General features: G+C 44.1%; 2 non-coding genes across 2 annotated transcripts; both read left to right on the top strand.

The window, feature by feature from the left end:
• Nucleotides 1-9,085: 9,085 nt before the first annotated feature.
• On the top strand, nt 9,086-9,157 carry TRNAW-CCA (transfer RNA tryptophan (anticodon CCA)). The gene has a single exon. It is a non-coding gene; the product is annotated as a tRNA-Trp (tRNA).
• Nucleotides 9,158-11,427: 2,270 nt separating this feature from the next.
• TRNAW-CCA (transfer RNA tryptophan (anticodon CCA)) lies at nt 11,428-11,499 on the top strand. The gene has a single exon. It is a non-coding gene; the product is annotated as a tRNA-Trp (tRNA).
• Nucleotides 11,500-19,662: the final 8,163 nt, after the last annotated feature.

The raw sequence follows: 19,662 nt of genomic DNA, 5'->3' as shown, positions 1-19,662 counted from the left end.
CTACGCGGACTCGGTGGCACAATGGTAGCCCGTCTGATTCCAGTTCAGAAGGTTACGGGTTCGAGTAACGTCTGGGTCAAATTCTCTTTTTGATACTTTCAACTATCTGTCTATCTACTTATTTGTCTGTCTACAATGACTTGTCTCTTTACCTGTGCTTCATCGACAGAAGGCCGAGCAAAACATGCTACCGCCTGTGTGCGAACGGCTGCCCTCAGTGGACTCGGTGGCGACACAGTAGCACGTCCGACTCCAGATCAGAAGTTTGCGTGTCCGAATCTTGTCCGTGTTAAGTTCTCTTTTTTATTATTTTCATCTATCTGTCTATCTACTTATTTGTCTGTCTACAATGACTTGTCTCTTTACCTGTGCTTCATCGACAGAAGGCCGAGCAAAACATGCTACCGCGTGTGTGCGAAGTGCTACCCTATAGGCGGACTCGGTTGCGTAACGGTATCACGTCTGACTCCAGATCAGAAGGTTGCGTGTTTGAATCACGTCTGGGTCAAATTCTCTTTTTTGTTTTTTTTATCTATCTATCTACTTATTTGTCAGTCTACAATGACTTATCTCTTTACCTGTGCTTCATCGACAGAAGGCCGAGCAAAACATGCTACCGCGTGTGTGTGAACGGCTACACTAAGTGGACTCGGTGGTGACACGGTAGCACGTCTGACTCCAGATCAGAAGGTCTCGTGTTCGAATCACGTTCGGGTCGAATTCTCTTTGTTATTATTTTCATCTATCTGTTTATCTACCTATTTGTCTGACTACAATGACTTGTCTCTTTACCTGTGCTTCATCGATAGAAGGCCGAGCAAAACATGCTACCACGTGTGGGCCAACGGCTACACTAGGCGGACTCGGTGGCGACACGGTAGCACGTCTGACTCCAGTTCAGAAGGTTACGGGTTCGTGTCACGTGCGGGTCAAGTTCTCTTTTTTACTATTTTCATCTATTTGTCTATCTACTTATGTGTCTGCCTACAATGACTCTTCTCTTTAGCTGTGCTTCATCGACAGAAGGCCGAGCAAATAATGCTACCACGTGTGTGTGAACGGCTACCCTAAATGGACGCGTTGGCGAACTGGTAGCGCGTCCGACTCCAGATCAGAAGGTTGCGTGTTCGAGTCACGTCCGGGTCAAATTCTCTTTTTTAATATTTTCATCTGTCTATCTACTTATTTGTCTGTCTACAATGACTTGTCTCTTTATCTGTGCTGCATCGACAGAAAGCCGAGCAAAACATGCTACCACGTGTGTGCGAACGGCTACACTAAGGGGACTCGGTGGCGACACGGTAGCACGTCTGACTCCAAATCAGAAGGTCTCGTGTTTGAATCACGTTCGGGTCAAATTCTCTTTTTTATTATTTTCATCTATCTGTTTATCTACCTATTTGTCTGTCTACTTTGACTTGTCTCTTTAGCTGTGCTTCATCGTCAGAAGGCCAAGCAAAACATGCTACCGCGTGTGTGCGAACGGCTACCCTAAACGAACTTGGTGGGGCAACAGTAGCGCGTCTGACTCCAGATCGGAAGGTTGGTTCTTTGAATCACGTCCGTGGTAAGTTCTTTTTTTTATTTTCATCTATCTATCTACTTATTTGTCTGTCTACAATGACTTGTCTCTTTACCTGTGCTTCATCGACAGAAGGCAGAGGAAAACATGCTACCACGTGTGTGTGAACGGCTTCACTAAGTGGACTCGGTGGCGACACTGTAGCACGTCTGACTCCAGATCAGAAGGTCTCGTGTTCGAATCACGTCCGGGTAAATTCTCTTTTTTGTTATTTTTATCTGTCTATCTACTTATTTGTCATTCTACAATGACTTGTCTCTTTACCTGTGCTTCATCGATAGAAGGCCGAGCAAAACATGCTACCAGGTGTGGGCGAACGGCTACACTAAGCGGACTCGGTGGCGAACCGGTAGCGCGTCTGACTCTAGATCAGAAGGTTGAGTGTTCGAATCACGTTTGGGTCAAATTCTCCTTTATTATTTTAATGTATCTGTCTGTCTACCTATTTGTTGTTCTACAATGGCTTGTCTCTTTACCTGTGCTTCATCGACAGAAGGCCGAGCAAAACCTGCTACGGCGTGTGTGCGAACGGCTGCGCTAAGTTGACTCGGTGGCGACACAGTAGCACGTCTGACTCTAGATCAGAAGTTCACGTGTTTGAATCACGTCCGTGTTAAGTTCTTTTTTTACTATTTTCATCTATCTATCTACTTATTTGTCTGTCTACAATGACTTGTCTCTTTACCTGTGCTTCATCAACAGAAGGCCAAGCAAAACATGCTACCGCGTGTTTATTTATTATTTATTTATTTATTTATTTACAGTACCTACAGCGCCCGTGAGGGGCACTAGTGTAGGGGGGAGATAACGATTTCAAAATGCAGAAAGGCGACAGTCCATTAACACTGAGTTGAACATAACAGAAATACAGATACATAATAAAGCATCCAATGGTGACACGAAATAAACATTGACGTGTGTGAAGGTACAGCAGCAAGAAAAAAATATATATACATATATATAAAATGCATACGCACACACACATATATACATACATATAAATACACACATATAAAAAGCAGGCGAAAAAAAAGAGCTGAAGCGTAAATCGCTAGAGAGATGAGACGAAAGTGTAAGCAACCTTAATGTGTGCTCAGGCTACGATAAAAGTTGATTTTCCAGTGCAGTGGCGAAAGTTTCCCTGGACGCGGCTACAATTTCATGAGGTAGTTTTTTCTATTGCCTAATTGATCGCGGAAAAAAATGAATATTTAAAAAGGTTAATTCTGGTAGAGAACTCGCGCACTTTAAGGGGGTGATCAGTACGAGCAGATATATACGTAGGCTCCAATATCTAGTTTTCTTTGTGAATACCCGCTAAACCATGGAATATTTTGTGAAACAGAGATAAACGTAGGAATTTGCGCCTGTCTTCAAGAAGAGGCCATCCTGAAGTACTCCTGATTTCGAAAGATCTTTTAGAAAAGTTGTAATCACCCGTGACGAAACGGGCCGCTCTCAGCTGCACGCGTTCTAGACCGTCGATGTGCACCTTAGTAAAAGGGTCCCACGTGCTGCACGCGTATTCCAAAAGTGGGCGTACATTCGACATATACAGGATTTCTTTCAGGCTGGCCGGTGCTTGTTTAAAGTTACGTCTTAAGAAGTTTATGTGTTGCTGGCCTTTGCTACGATGTAATTTATGTGGGCATTCCAAGTCAAATTGTTGGAAAAAATGACTCCTAAGTACTTATATTCTGTTACAATGGACAGCTGTGTTGTATTCATGACATAGCTTGCCATCAGAGGGTGTCTTTTGTTTGTGAACCTTAAGAGGTTGCATTTGGACAGGTTGAGTGTCATGTTCCAAGTCGAACACCAAGACATGATTTTGTTCAGATCATTCTGTAGCAGTTGACTATCTGATTCACTTGAAACTTCACGGTAAATACAGCAATCATCTGCATATAACCTCACACGGCATGACAAGTGTTCAGTAAGGTCATTGATAAATATAAAAAAAAGCAGGGGCCCTAAGACGGACCCCTGTGGCACTCCAGATAATACAGAGACATCAGAAGAGCGGACACCATGAAGTATCACGCGTTGGTTTCTATCTAACAGGTACGCTTCCAACCACTTCAGGAGGGTGTTCGGCAAGTTGAGGTAGGACAACTTTAGAAGTAACAGGGTGTGAGATACGGTATCTAAAGCTTTCCTAAAGTCTAAAAAGATGCAGTCAACTTGCAAACCTGAGTTTATAAATGCTGCAATGTCATGGCAAAATTCTACAAGCTGAGTGTCGCAAGAAAAGCCAGCCCTGAAGCCATGTTGCGTTGGAATAATGAAGCTATTTTCTTGAAGGTGTGCCATTAAATTTGTATAAACAACATGTTCTAATGTTTTACAAGCAACGCTTGTGAGGGAAATGGGCCTGTAGTTGCACGTTCTTGTTTTTGAAACACTTTTGTGAATTGGAATAACATTTGCAGTTTTCCAGTCCGAAGGTAGAGCACCAGCTTGAAGAGATTTCTTAAATAACAGTATTAAGAAAGGGGTGACAGACAATGCACAGTTTTTTAGGACAAAATTTGAAATAAAGTCAGGACTGGTAGCCGAGTGGATGTTTATCTTCCGTAGTAATAATGCGATACCATCTTCAGACAGCTCAATTTCCCTCATCTGAGTAAGCTCTCTGACGTCAAGTGATTTCAAAAGTGCGGCTTTTGAGCATGAAAACACGGAGTGAAAATAAGCATTGAAGGCTTCTGCTTTTGCCAAAATATCTGCGCCGTAGGCTTTTCCATCTATGACGTCAGGGATAGCGTCACCAGAGTTCTTTTTGCTCTTGACATATTTCCACATTTCTTTTGGATTAGTTTTCACTTTGTGTCCTAGAGTGAAAAGAAACTTTTTATGTGCATTGCGCATCAATCTCGCTATCGTTTTGCTCATTACCTTCATCTTTGCAAACAATGTAGGATTCGGCGAGTGGCAGTGCTTACGAAAGGCTCTATTTTTCCTGTTTAACATCGTACGAATCTCTTTAGTAATCCATGGCTTATCGTTTCGACGCTGGGAAGTAATGACATGCGAAGGAATGAAGGTTTGTGTCAAGGACAGTATTTTAGTCTTAAAAAGATCCCACAATGCATTTATGTCTAGGCACGAACATTGAGCCCTAAACTCTGGGAAAAAATTGTCTAGTTCACATGATATTGTTGCGTAATCGCCTCTTTCATAAAAAAAGACCTTGCGAGGCGGCGCAGACCGACAATTCTTGGTGGCACAGGACATCTTAGCGACGACAACATCATGATCACTAATACCAGAAATCAAGGTAATCGAAGACACGAGATCAAGCACATTGCAAAAAAATAAATCAAGTACATTTGCACTACTAGCCACAATTCGCGTTGGTTTTTGCACAAACTGTAGTAACGAATGGGCATTTATCATTTCGCGGAAGGTCGTGTACAGGAGGGATGAATTGACTAACACTGGTGTAAGCTGCTGCCATATCACATCTGGTAAATTAAAGTCACCTGCCAAAACAATGTAAGTAGTTTGTAGTGTCAGCAGCACATTGCTTAAATTGAAAAGGGGCTGAGGGTCTCTCGTACTGGGTGACCTGTAAAAGGAAACGAATGCCACAGACGAGCCGTTGTTCAAGAGTACTTTGCAGCAAACAATTTCGGTTGAGCCAGCTTCAACGTCAACGAGGAAGCTAGATATAGTATTGTGAATCAAAATGAAAACACCTCCCCCATGCGCGTTTCTGTCCTTCCTGTAGACTGTGTAGCAGGTTGGAAAGATTTCATTGTCATTTATTGTGTCGTCTAACCAAGATTCAGAACCAAGTACTACATGTGGCTTTGTCATTTCAATGAGGGCGGCGAGTTCTATAATTGTATTTTTTACGCTACGACAATTTACCACAATACACACAATGTCATCCGGGCTGGATGGTTGTCTAGAAGTTACGAGGGCCTTTTTTAGTTGCTATGTCTTGGTTTTAGTCACGCTGTCTGTTTCAGCATTATAGACAAAAGTTTCCTTGCCAATCTTTAGTTTGTTATACGATAGTCTGAAGTCCCCTCCCTTATTCTTCCCAAATTGAATTAATTTCCGCCTCTCTTGTCGAACTTTGTGTGCGAAGGGCTACCCTATAGGCGGACTCGGTTGCGCAACGGTACCACGTCTGACTCCAGATGAGAAGGATGCGTGTTCGAATCCCGTCTGCGTCAAATTCTCTTTTTTGTTATTTTTATCTATCTGTTTATCTACCTATTTGTCTGTCTACTTTGACTTGTCTCTTTAGCTGTGCTTCATCGTCAGAAGGCCAAGCAAAACATGCTACCACGTGTTTGCGAACGGCTACCCTAAGCGGACTCTGAGGCGCAACGATAGCGCGTCAGACTCCAGATCAGAAGGTTGCGTGTTCGAATCACGTCTGGGTGAAATTCTTTCTTTTATTATTTTCGACTATCTGTCTATCTACTTACTTGTCTGTCTACAATGACTTGTCTCTTCACCTATGCTTCATCAATAGAAGGTCGAGCAAAACAAGCTACCACGTGTGGGCGAACGGCTTCACTAAGCGGACTCGGTGGCGAACCGGTAGCGCGTCTCACTCCTGATCAGAAGGTTGCGTGTTCGAATCACGTCCGGGTCAAATTCTTTTTGTTATTATTTTCATCTCTCTGTTTAACTACCTATTTGTCTGTCTACAATGACTTGTCTCTTTACCTGTGCTTCATCGATAGGAGGCCGAGCAAAACTTGCTACCACGTATGGGCGAACGGCTACACTAAGCGGACTCGGTGGCGAACCGGTAGCGCGTCTGACGCCAGATCAGAAGGTTGCGTGTTCGAATCACGTCCGGGTCAAATTCTCTTTTTTATCATTTTCATCTGTCAATCTACTTATTTGTCTGCCTACTATGACTCTTCTCTTTAGCTGTGCTTCATCGACAGAAGGCCGAGCAAATCATGCTACCACGTGTGTGCGAACGGCTACCCTAAACGGACGCGTTGGCGAACTGGTAGCGCGTCCGACTCCAGATCAGAAGGTGGCGTGTTCGAGTCACGTCCGGGTCAAATTCTTTTTTTCAATATTTTCATCTGTCTATCTACTTATTTGTCTGTCTACAATGACTTGTCTCTTTATCTGTGCTGCATCGACAGAAAGCCGAGCAAAACATGCTACCACGTGTGTGTGAACGGCTACACTAAGTGGACTCGGTGGCGACACGGTAGCACGTCTGACTCCAAATCAGAAGGTCTCGTGTTCGAATCATGTTCGGGTCAAATTCTCTTTTTTATTATTTTCATCTATCTGTTTATCTACCTATTTGTCTGTCTACTTTGACTTGTCTCTTTAGCTGTGCTTCATCGTCAGAAGGCCAAGCAAAACATGCTACCACGTGTTTGCGAACGGCTACCCTAAGCGGACTCTGAGGCGCAACGATAGCGCGTCAGACTCCAGATCAGAAGGCTGCGTGTTCGAATCACGTCTGGGTGAAATTGTTTCTTTTATTATTTCCAACTATCTGTCTATCTACTTACTTGTCTGTCTACAATGACTTGTCTCTTTACCTGTGCTTCCTCGACTGAAGGCCGTGCAAAACATGCTACCGCGTGTGTGCGAACGGCTACCCTAAACGGACTTGGTGGCGCAACAGTAGCGCGTCTGACTCCAGATCGAAAGGTTGCGTGTTTGAATCACGTCCGTGGTAAGTTCTTGTTTATTATTTTCATCTATCTATCTACTTATTTGTCTGTCTACAATGACTTGTCTCTTTACCTGTGCTTCATCGACAGAAGGCCGAGCAAAACATGCTACCACGTGGGTGTGAACGGCTACACTAAGTGGACTCGATGGCGACCCCGTAGCACGTCGGACTCCAGATCAGAAGGTCTCGTGTTCGAATCACGTCTGGGTCAAATTCTCTTTTTTGTTTTTTTTAACTGGATATCTACTTATTTGTCATTCTACCAGTACTTATCTCTTTACCTGTGCTTCATCGACAGAAGGCCGAGCAAGACATGCTACCGCGTGTTTGCGAACGGCTACTCTAAGCGGACTCTGAGGCGCAACGATAGCGCGTCAGACTCCAGACAGAAGGTTGCGTGTTCGAATCACGTCTGGGTGAAATTGTTTCTTTTATTATTTTCAACTTTCTGTCTATCTACTTATTTGTCATTCTACAATGACTAGTCTCTTTACCTGTGCTTCATCGATAGAAGGCCGAGCAAAACATGCTACCACGTGTTGGCGAACGGCTACACTAAGCGGACTCGGTGGCGAACCGGTAGCGCGGCTGACTCTAGATCAGAAGGTTGCGTGTTCGAATCACGTTTGGGTCAAATTCTCTTTTTTATTATTTTAATGTATCTGGCTGTCTACCTATTTGTCATTCTACAATGGCTTGTCTCTTTACCTGTGTTTCATCGACAGAAGGCCGAGCAAAACTTGCTACGGCGTGTGTGCGAACGGCTGCGCTAAGTTGACTCGGTGGCGACACAGTAGCACGTCTGACTCCAGATCAGAAGTTCGCGTGTTTGAATCACGTCCGTGTTAAGTTCTTTTTTTACTATTTTCATCTATCTATCTACTTATTTGTCTGTCTACAATGACTTGTCTCTTTACCTGTGCTTCATCGACAGAAGGCCGAGCAAAACATGCTACCGCGTGTGTGCGAAGGGCTACCCTATAGCGGACTCGGTTGCGCTACGGTACCACGTCTGACTCCAGATGAGAAGGATGCGTGTTCGAATCCCGTCTGCGTCAAATTCTCTTTTTTGTTATTTTTATCTGTCTATCTACTTATTTGTCATTCTACAATGACTTGTCTCTTTACCTGTGCTTCATCGATAGAAGGCCGACCAAAACTTTCTACCACGTGTGGGCGAACGGCAACCCTAAGCGGACTCCGTGGCAAACCGGTAGCGCGTCTGACACCAGATCAGAAAGTTGCGTGTTCGAATGACGTCCGGGTCAAATTCTCTTTTTTATTATTTTCATCTGTGTATCTACTTATTTGTCTCTCTACAATTACTTGTCTCTTTACCTGTGCTTCATCGACAGAAAGCCGAGCAAAACATGCTACCGCGTGTGTGCGAACGCCTACACTAAGTGGACTCGTTGGCGATACGGTAGCACGTCTAACTCCAGATCACCTGGTTGCGTGTTCGAATCACGTCTGGGTCAAATTCTCTTTTTTGTTATTTTTTTCTGTCTATCTACTTATTTGTCATTCTACAATGACTTATCTCTTTACCTGTGCTTCATCGACAGAAGGCCGAGCAAAACATGCTATTGCGTGTGTGCGAACGGCTACCTTAAGCGGACTCGGTGGTGCAACTTTATCACGTCTGACTCCAGATCAGAAGGTTGCGTGTTCTAATCACATGCGGGTCAAATTCTCTTTTTATGATTTTCATCTATCTGTTTATCTACTTATTTGTCCTTCTACAATGACTTGTCTCTTTACCTGTGCTTCGTCGACAGAAGGCTATGCAAAACATGCTACCGCGTGTGTGCGAACGGCGACCCTAAACGGATTCGGTGGCGCAACGGTAGCACGTCTGACTCCATATCAGAAGGTTGCGTGTTCGAATCACGTCCGGGTCAAGTTATCTTTTTTATTATTTTCATCTATCTGTCTATCTACTTATTTGTCTGTCTACAATGACTTGTCTCTTTACTTGTGCTTCATCGACAGAAGGCCGAGCAAAACATGCTAGCGCGTGTGTGCGAACGGCTGCCCTAAGCGGAGTCGGTGGCGCAACTTTAGCGCGTCATACTCCAGATCAGAAGGTTGTGTGTTCGAGCCATGTGTGGGTCAAATTCTCTTTTTGTTACTTTTATCTGTCTATCTACCCATTTGTCATTCTACATTGACTGGTCTCTTTTCCTGTGCTTCATCGACAGAAGGCCGAGCAAAACATGCTACCGCGTGTGTGCGAACGGCTGCGCTCAGTGGACTCGGTGGCGACACAGTAGCACGTCTGACTCCAGACCAGAAGTTTGCGTGTTCGAATCACGTCCGTGTTAAGTTCTCTTTTTTATTATTTTCATCTATCTGTCTATCTACTTATTTGTCTGTCTACAATGACTTGTCTCTTTACCTGTGCTTCATCGGCAGAAGGCCGAGCAAAACATGCTACCGCGTGTGTGCGTAGTGCTACCCTATAGGCGGACTCGGTTGCGCAACGGTACCACGTCTGACTCCAGATCATAAGGTTGCGTGTTCGAATCACGTCCGGGTCAAATTTTCTTTTTATATTATTTTCATCTATCTGTCTATCTACTTATTTGTCTGTCTACAATGACTTGTCTCTTCACCTGTGCTTCATCGATAGAAGGCCGAGAAAAACATGCTACCACGTGTGTGCGAACGGCCACCCTAAGCGGACTCGATGGCGAACTGGTAGCGCGTCCGACTCCAGATCACAAGGTTGCGTGTTCGAGTCACGTCTGGGTCAAATTCTCTTTTTTATTATTTCCATCTGTCTGTCTACTTATTTGTCTGTCTATAACGACTTGCCTCTTTATCTGTGCTGCATCGACAGAAGGCCGAGCAAAACATGCTACCACGTGTGTGTGAACGGCTACACTAAGTGGACTCGTTGGCGACACGGTAGCACGTCTGACTCCAGATCAGAAGGTCTCGTGTTCGAATCACGTCCGGGTCAAGTTCTCTTTTTTATTACTTGCAACTATCTGTCTATCTACTTATTTGTCTGTCTACAATGACTTGTCTCTTTACCTGTGCTTCATCGACAGAAGGCCGAGCAAAACATGCTACCGAATGTGTGCGAAGTGCTACCCTATAGGCGGACTCAGTTGCGCAACGGTATCACGTCTGACTCCAGATCAGAAGGTTGCGTGTTCGAATCACGTCTGGGTCAAATTCTCTTTTTTGTTTTTTTTATCTGTCTATCTACTTATTTGTCATTCTACAATGACTTATCTCTTTACCTGTGCTTCATCGACAGAAGGCCGAGCAAAACATGCTACCGCGTGTGTGCGAACGGCTACCCTAAGTGGAATCGATGGTGACATGGTAGCACGTCTGACTCCAGATCATAAGGTTGCGTGTTCGTATCACGTCCGGGTCAAATTCTCTTTTTATATTATTTTCATCTATCTGTCTATCTACTTTTTTGTCTGTCTACAATGACTTGTCTCTTCACCTGTGCTTCATCAATAGAAGGTCGAGGAAAACATGCTACCACGTGTGTGCGAACGGCCACCCTAAGCGGACTCGGTGGCGAACTGGTAGCGCGTGCGACTCCAGATCAGAAGGTTGCGTGTTTGAACCACGTGCGGGTCAAATTTTCTTATTTGTTACTTTCATCTGTCTATCTATTTCTTTGTCTGTCAACAATGACTTGTCTCTTTACCTGTGCTTCTTCGATAGAAGACCGAGCGAAACATGCTACCACGTGTGTGCGAACGGCTACCCTAAGCGGAGTCGGTGGTGAACTGGTAGCGCGTCCGACTCCAGAGCAGAAGGTTGCGTGTTCTAATCACGTCTGGGTCAAATTCTCTTTTTATTATTTTCAGCTATCTCTCTGTCTACTTATTTGTCTGTCTACAATGACTTGTCTCTTTACCTGTGCTTCATCGACATAAGGCCGTGCAAAACATGCTACCGCGTGTGTGCGAACGGCTACCCTAAGCGGACTCGGTGGCGCAACTTTAGCACGTCTGACTCCATAACAGAAGGTTGCGTGTTCTAATTACGTCCGTGTCAAATTCTCTTTTTTTTTATTTTCATCTATCTGTCTATCTACTTATTTGTCCTTCTACAATGACTTGTTCCTTTACCTCTGCTTCGTCGACAGAAGGCCGTGCAAAACATGCTACCGCATGTGTGTGAACGGCTACCCTACGCGGACTCGGTGGCACAATGGTAGCCCGTCTGATTCCAGTTCAGAAGGTTACGGGTTCGAGTCACGTCTGGGTCAAATTCTCTTTTTGATACTTTCAACTATCTGTCTATCTACTTATTTGTCTGTCTACAATGACTTGTCTCTTTACCTGTGCTTCATCGACAGAAGGCCGAGCAAAACATGCTACCGCCTGTGTGCGAACGGCTGCCCTCAGTGGACTCGGTGGCGACACAGTAGCACGTCCGACTCCAGATCAGAAGTTTGCGTGTCCGAATCTTGTCCGTGTTAAGTTCTCTTTTTTATTATTTTCATCTATCTGTCTATCTACTTATTTGTCTGTCTACAATGACTTGTCTCTTTACCTGTGCTTCATCGACAGAAGGCCGAGCAAAACATGCTACCGCGTGTGTGCGAAGTGCTACCCTATAGGCGGACTCGGTTGCGTAACGGTATCACGTCTGACTCCAGATCAGAAGGTTGCGTGTTTGAATCACGTCTGGGTCAAATTCTCTTTTTTGTTTTTTTTATCTATCTATCTACTTATTTGTCAGTCTACAATGACTTATCTCTTTACCTGTGCTTCATCGACAGAAGGCCGAGCAAAACATGCTACCGCGTGTGTGTGAACGGCTACACTAAGTGGACTCGGTGGTGACACGGTAGCACGTCTGACTCCAGATCAGAAGGTCTCGTGTTCGAATCACGTTCGGGTCGAATTCTCTTTGTTATTATTTTCATCTATCTGTTTATCTACCTATTTGTCTGACTACAATGACTTGTCTCTTTACCTGTGCTTCATCGATAGAAGGCCGAGCAAAACATGCTACCACGTGTGGGCCAACAGCTACACTAGGCGGACTCGGTGGCGACACGGTAGCACGTCTGACTCCAGTTCAGAAGGTTACGGGTTCGTGTCACGTGCGGGTCAAGTTCTCTTTTTTACTATTTTCATCTATTTGTCTATCTACTTATGTGTCTGCCTACAATGACTCTTCTCTTTAGCTGTGCTTCATCGACAGAAGGCCGAGCAAATAATGCTACCACGTGTGTGTGAACGGCTACCCTAAATGGACGTGTTGGCGAACTGGTAGCGCGTCCGACTCCAGATCAGAAGGTTGCGTGTTCGAGTCACGTCCGGGTCAAATTCTCTTTTTTAATATTTTCATCTGTCTATCTACTTATTTGTCTGTCTACAATGACTTGTCTCTTTATCTGTGCTGCATCGACAGAAAGCCGAGCAAAACATGCTACCACGTGTGTGCGAACGGCTACACTAAGGGGACTCGGTGGCGACACGGTAGCACGTCTGACTCCAAATCAGAAGGTCTCGTGTTTGAATCACGTTCGGGTCAAATTCTCTTTTTTATTATTTTCATCTATCTGTTTATCTACCTATTTGTCTGTCTACTTTGACTTGTCTCTTTAGCTGTGCTTCATCGTCAGAAGGCCAAGCAAAACATGCTACCGCGTGTGTGCGAACGGCTACCCTAAACGAACTTGGTGGGGCAACAGTAGCGCGTCTGACTCCAGATCGGAAGGTTGCGTCTTTGAATCACGTCCGTGGTAAGTTCTTTTTTTTATTTTCATCTATCTATCTACTTATTTGTCTGTCTACAATGACTTGTCTCTTTACCTGTGCTTCATCGACAGAAGGCAGAGGAAAACATGCTACCACGTGTGTGTGAACGGCTTCACTAAGTGGACTCGGTGGCGACACTGTAGCACGTCTGACTCCAGATCAGAAGGTCTCGTGTTCGAATCACGTCCGGGTAAATTCTCTTTTTTGTTATTTTTATCTGTCTATCTACTTATTTGTCATTCTACAATGACTTGTCTCTTTACCTGTGCTTCATCGATAGAAGGCCGAGCAAAACATGCTACCAGGTGTGGGCGAACGGCTACACTAAGCGGACTCGGTGGCGAACCGGTAGCGCGTCTGACTCTAGATCAGAAGGTTGAGTGTTCGAATCACGTTTGGGTCAAATTCTCCTTTATTATTTTAATGTATCTGTCTGTCTACCTATTTGTTGTTCTACAATGGCTTGTCTCTTTACCTGTGCTTCATCGACAGAAGGCCGAGCAAAACCTGCTACGGCGTGTGTGCGAACGGCTGCGCTAAGTTGACTCGGTGGCGACACAGTAGCACGTCTGACTCTAGATCAGAAGTTCACGTGTTTGAATCACGTCCGTGTTAAGTTCTTTTTTTACTATTTTCATCTATCTATCTACTGATTTGTCTGTCTACAATGACTTGTCTCTTTACCTGTGCTTCATCAACAGAAGGCCAAGCAAAACATGCTACCGCGTGTTTATTTATTATTTATTTATTTATTTATTTATTTACAGTACCTACAGCGCCCGCGAGGGGCACTAGTGTAGGGGGGAGATAACGATTTCAAAATGCAGAAAGGCGACAGTCCATTAACACTGAGTTGAACATAACAGAAATACAGATACATAATAAAGCATCCAATGGTGACACGAAATAAACATTGACGTGTGTGAAGGTACAGCAGCAAGAAAAAAATATATATACATATATATAAAATGCATACGCACACACACATATATACATACATATAAATACACACATATAAAAAGCAGGCGAAAAAAAAGAGCTGAAGCGTAAATCGCTAGAGAGATGAGACGAAAGTGTAAGCAACCTTAATGTGTGCTCAGGCTACGATAAAAGTTGATTTTCCAGTGCAGTGGCGAAAGTTTCCCTGGACGCGGCTACAATTTCATGAGGTAGTTTGTTCTATTGCCTAATTGATCGCGGAAAAAATGAATATTTAAAAAGGTTAATTCTGGTAGAGAACTCGCGCACTTTAAGGGGGTGATCAGTACGAGCAGATATATACGTAGGCTCCAATATCTAGTTTTCTTTGTGAATACCCGCTAAACCATGGAATATTTTGTGAAACAGAGATAAACGTAGGAATTTGCGCCTGTCTTCAAGAACAGGCCATCCTGAAGTACTCCTGATTTCGAAAGATCTTTTAGAAAAGTTGTAATCACCCGTGACGAAACGGGCCGCTCTCAGCTGCACGCGTTCTAGACCGTCGATGTGCACCTTAGTAAAAGGGTCCCACGTGCTGCACGCGTATTCCAAAAGTGGGCGTACATTCGACATATACAGGATTTCTTTCAGGCTGGCCGGTGCTTGTTTAAAGTTACGTCTTAAGAAGTTTATGTGTTGCTGGCCTTTGCTACGATGTAATTTATGTGGGCATTCCAAGTCAAATTGTTGGAAAAAATGACTCCTAAGTACTTATATTCTGTTACAATGGACAGCTGTGTTGTATTCATGACATAGCTTGCCATCAGAGGGTGTCTTTTGTTTGTGAACCTTAAGAGGTTGCATTTGGACAGGTTGAGTGTCATGTTCCAAGTCGAACACCAAGACATGATTTTGTTCAGATCATTCTGTAGCAGTTGACTATCTGATTCACTTGAAACTTCACGGTAAATACAGCAATCATCTGCATATAACCTCACACGGCATGACAAGTGTTCAGTAAGGTCATTGATAAATATAAAAAAAGCAGGGGCCCTAAGACGGACCCCTGTGGCACTCCAGATAATACAGAGACATCAGAAGAGCGGACACCATGAAGTATCACGCGTTGGTTTCTATCTAACAGGTACGCTTCCAACCACTTCAGGAGGGTGTTCGGTAAGTTGAGGTAGGACAACTTTAGAAGTAACAGGGTGTGAGATACGGTATCTAAAGCTTTCCTAAAGTCTAAAAAGATGCAGTCAACTTGCAAACCTGAGTTTATAAATGCTGCAATGTCATGGCAAAATTCTACAAGCTGAGTGTCGCAAGAAAAGCCAGCCCTGAAGCCATGTTGCGTTGGAATAATGAAGCTATTTTCTTGAAGGTGTGCCATTAAATTTGTATAAACAACATGTTCTAATGTTTTACAAGCAACGCTTGTGAGGGAAATGGGCCTGTAGTTGCACGTTCTTGTTTTTGAAACACTTTTGTGAATTGGAATAACATTTGCAGTTTTCCAGTCCGAAGGTAGAGCACCAGCTTGAAGAGATTTCTTAAATAACAGTATTAAGAAAGGGGTGACAGACAATGCACAGTTTTTTAGGACAAAATTTGAAATAAAGTCAGGACTGGTAGCCGAGTGGATGTTTATCTTCCGTAGTAATAATGCGATACCATCTTCAGACAGCTCAATTTCCCTCATCTGAGTAAGCTCTCTGACGTCATGTGATTTCAAAAGTGCGGCTTTTGAGCATGAAAACACGGAGTGAAAATAAGCATTGAAGGCTTCTGCTTTTGCCAAAATATCTGCGCCGTAGGCTTTTCCATCTATGACGTCAGGGATAGCGTCACCAGAGTTCTTTTTGCTCTTGACATATTTCCACATTTCTTTTGGATTAGTTTTCACTTTGTGTCCTAGAGTGAAAAGAAACTTTTTATGTGCATTGCGCATCAATCTCGCTATCGTTTTGCTCATTACCTTCATATTTGCAAACAATGTAGGATTCGGCGAGTGGCAGTGCTTACGAAAGGCTCTATTTTTCCTGTTTAACATCGTACGAATCTCTTTAGTAATCCATGGCTTATCGTTTCGACGCTGGGAAGTAATGACATGCGAATGAATGAAGGTTTGTGTCAAGGACAGTATTTTAGTCTTAAAAAGATCCCACAATGCATTTATGTCTAGGCACGAACATTGAGCCCTAAACTCTGGGAAAAAATTGTCTAGTTCACATGATATTGTTGCGTAATCGCCTCTTTCATAAAAAAAGACCTTGCGAGGCGGCGCAGACCGACAATTCTTGGTGGCACAGGACATCTTAGCGACGACAACATCATGATCACTAATACCAGAAATCAAGGTAATCGAAGACACGAGATCAAGCACATTGCAAAAAAATAAATCAAGTACATTTGCACTACTAGCCACGATTCGCGTTGGTTTTTGCACAAACTGTAGTAACGAATGGGCATTTATCATTTCGCGGAAGGTCGTGTACAGGAGGGATGAATTGACTAACACTGGTGTAAGCTGCTGCCATATCACATCTGGTAAATTAAAGTCACCTGCCAAAACAATGTAAGTAGTTTGTAGTGTCAGCAGCACATTGCTTAAATTGAAAAGGGGCTGAGGGTCTCTCGTACTGGGTGACCTGTAAAAGGAAACGAATGCCACAGACGAGCCGTTGTTCAAGAGTACTTTGCAGCAAACAATTTCGGTTGAGCCAGCTTCAACGTCAACGAGGAAGCTAGATATAGTATTGTGAATCAAAATGAAAACACCTCCCCCATGCGCGTTTCTGTCCTTCCTGTAGACTGTGTAGCAGGTTGGAAAGATTTCATTGTCATTTATTGTGTCGTCTAACCAAGATTCAGAACCAAGTACTTCATGTGGCTTTGTCATTTCAATGAGGGCGGCGAGTTCTATAATTGTATTTTTTACGCTACGGCAATTTACCACAATACACACAATGTCATCCGGGCTGGATGGTTGTCTAGAAGTTACGAGGGCCTTTTTTAGTTGCTATGTCTTGGTTTTAGTCACGCTGTCTGTTTCAGCATTATAGACAAAAGTTTCCTTGCCAATCTTTAGTTTGTTATACGATAGTCTGAAGTCCCCTCCCTTATTCTTCCCAAATTGAATTAATTTCCGCCTCTCTTGTCGAACTTTGTGTGCGAAGGGCTACCCTATAGGCGGACTCGGTTGCGCAACGGTACCACGTCTGACTCCAGATGAGAAGGATGCGTGTTCGAATCCCGTCTGCGTCAAATTCTCTTTTTTGTTATTTTTATCTATCTGTTTATCTACCTATTTGTCTGTCTACTTTGACTTGTCTCTTTAGCTGTGCTTCATCGTCAGAAGGCCAAGCAAAACATGCTACCACGTGTTTGCGAACGGCTACCCTAAGCGGACTCTGAGGCGCAACGATAGCGCGTCAGACTCCAGATCAGAAGGTTGCGTGTTCGAATCACGTCTGGGTGAAATTCTTTCTTTTATTATTTTCGACTATCTGTCTATCTACTTACTTGTCTGTCTACAATGACTTGTCTCTTCACCTATGCTTCATCAATAGAAGGTCGAGCAAAACAAGCTACCACGTGTGGGCGAACGGCTTCACTAAGCGGACTCGGTGGCGAACCGGTAGCGCGTCTCACTCCTGATCAGAAGGTTGCGTGTTCGAATCACGTCCGGGTCAAATTCTTTTTGTTATTATTTTCATCTCTCTGTTTAACTACCTATTTGTCTGTCTACAATGACTTGTCTCTTTACCTGTGCTTCATCGATAGGAGGCCGAGCAAAACTTGCTACCACGTATGGGCGAACGGCTACACTAAGCGGACTCGGTGGCGAACCGGTAGCGCGTCTGACGCCAGATCAGAAGGTTGCGTGTTCGAATCACGTCCGGGTCAAATTCTCTTTTTTATCATTTTCATCTGTCAATCTACTTATTTGTCTGCCTACTATGACTCTTCTGTTTAGCTGTGCTTCATCGACAGAAGGCCGAGCAAATCATGCTACCACGTGTGTGCGAACGGCTACCCCAAACGGACGCGTTGGCGAACTGGTAGCGCGTCCAACTCCAGATCAGAAGGTGGCGTGTTCGAGTCACGTCCGGGTCAAATTCTTTTTTTCAATATTTTCATCTGTCTATCTACTTATTTGTCTGTCTACAATGACTTGTCTCTTTATCTGTGCTGCATCGACAGAAAGCCGAGCAAAACATGCTACCACGTGTGTGCGAACGGCTACACTAAGTGGACTCGGTGGCGACACGGTAGCACGTCTGACTCCAAATCAGAAGGTCTCGTGTTCGAATCATGTTCGGGTCAAATTCTCTTTTTTATTATTTTCATCTATCTGTTTATCTACCTATTTGTCTGTCTACTTTGACTTGTCTCTTTAGCTGTGCTTCATCGTCAGAAGGCCAAGCAAAACATGCTACCACGTGTTTGCGAACGGCTACCCTAAGCGGACTCTGAGGCGCAACGATAGCGCGTCAGACTCCAGATCAGAAGGCTGCGTGTTCGAATCACGTCTGGGTGAAATTGTTTCTTTTATTATTTCCAATTATCTGTCTATCTACTTACTTGTCTGTCTACAATGACTTGTCTCTTTACCTGTGCTTCCTCGACTGAAGGCCGTGCAAAACATGCTACCGCGTGTGTGCGAACGGCTACCCTAAACGGACTTGGTGGCGCAACAGTAGCGCGTCTGACTCCAGATCGAAAGGTTGCGTGTTTGAATCACGTCCGTGGTAAGTTCTTGTTTATTATTTTCATCTATCTATCTACTTATTTGTCTGTCTACAATGACTTGTCTCTTTACCTGTGCTTCATCGACAGAAGGCCGAGCAAAACATGCTACCACGTGGGTGTGAACGGCTACACTAAGTGGACTCGATGGCGACCCCGTAGCACGTCGGACTCCAGATCAGAAGGTCTCGTGTTCGAATCACGTCCGGGTAAATTCTCTTTTTTGTTATTTTTATCTGTCTATCTACCTATTTGTCATTCTACAATGACTAGTCTCTTTACCTGTGCTTCATCGATAGAAGGCCGAACAAAACATGCTACCACGTGTTGGCGAACGGCTACACTAAGCGGACTCGGTGGCGAACCGGTAGCGCGTCTGACTCTAGATCAGAAGGTTGCGTGTTTGAATCACGTTTGGGTCAAATTCTCTTTTTTATTATTTTAATGTATCTGGCTGTCTACCTATTTGTCATTCTACAATGGCTTGTCTCTTTACCTGTGTTTCATCGACAGAAGGCCGAGCAAAACTTGCTACGGCGTGTGTGCGAACGACTGCGCTAAGTTGACTCGGTGGCGACACAGTAGCACGTCTGACTCCAGATCAGAAGTTCGCGTGTTTGAATCACGTCCGTGTTAAGTTCTTTTTTTACTATTTTCATCTATCTATCTAATTATTTGTCTGTCTACAATGACTTGTCTCTTTACCTGTGCTTCATCGACAGAAGGCCGAGCAAAACATGCTACCGTGTGTGTGCGAACGGCGACCCTAAACGGACTCGGTGGCGCAACGGTAGCACGTCTGACTCCATATAAGAAGTTTGCGTGCTCGAATCACGTCCGTGTTAAGTTTTTTTTTAATATTTTCATCTATCAGTCTATCTACTTATTTGTCTGTCTACATTGACTTGTCTCTTTACCTGTGCTTCATCGACAGAAGGCCGAGCAAAACATGCTACTCGTGTGTGCGAAGTGCTACCCTATAGGCG

The sequence above is a fragment of the Rhipicephalus microplus genome, chromosome 5, assembly GCF_043290135.1.
Source record: "Rhipicephalus microplus isolate Deutch F79 chromosome 5, USDA_Rmic, whole genome shotgun sequence".
In the NCBI taxonomy this organism is placed as follows: Eukaryota; Metazoa; Arthropoda; class Arachnida; order Ixodida; family Ixodidae; genus Rhipicephalus; species Rhipicephalus microplus.
This window is presented reverse-complemented; position numbering and strand designations above follow the sequence as displayed.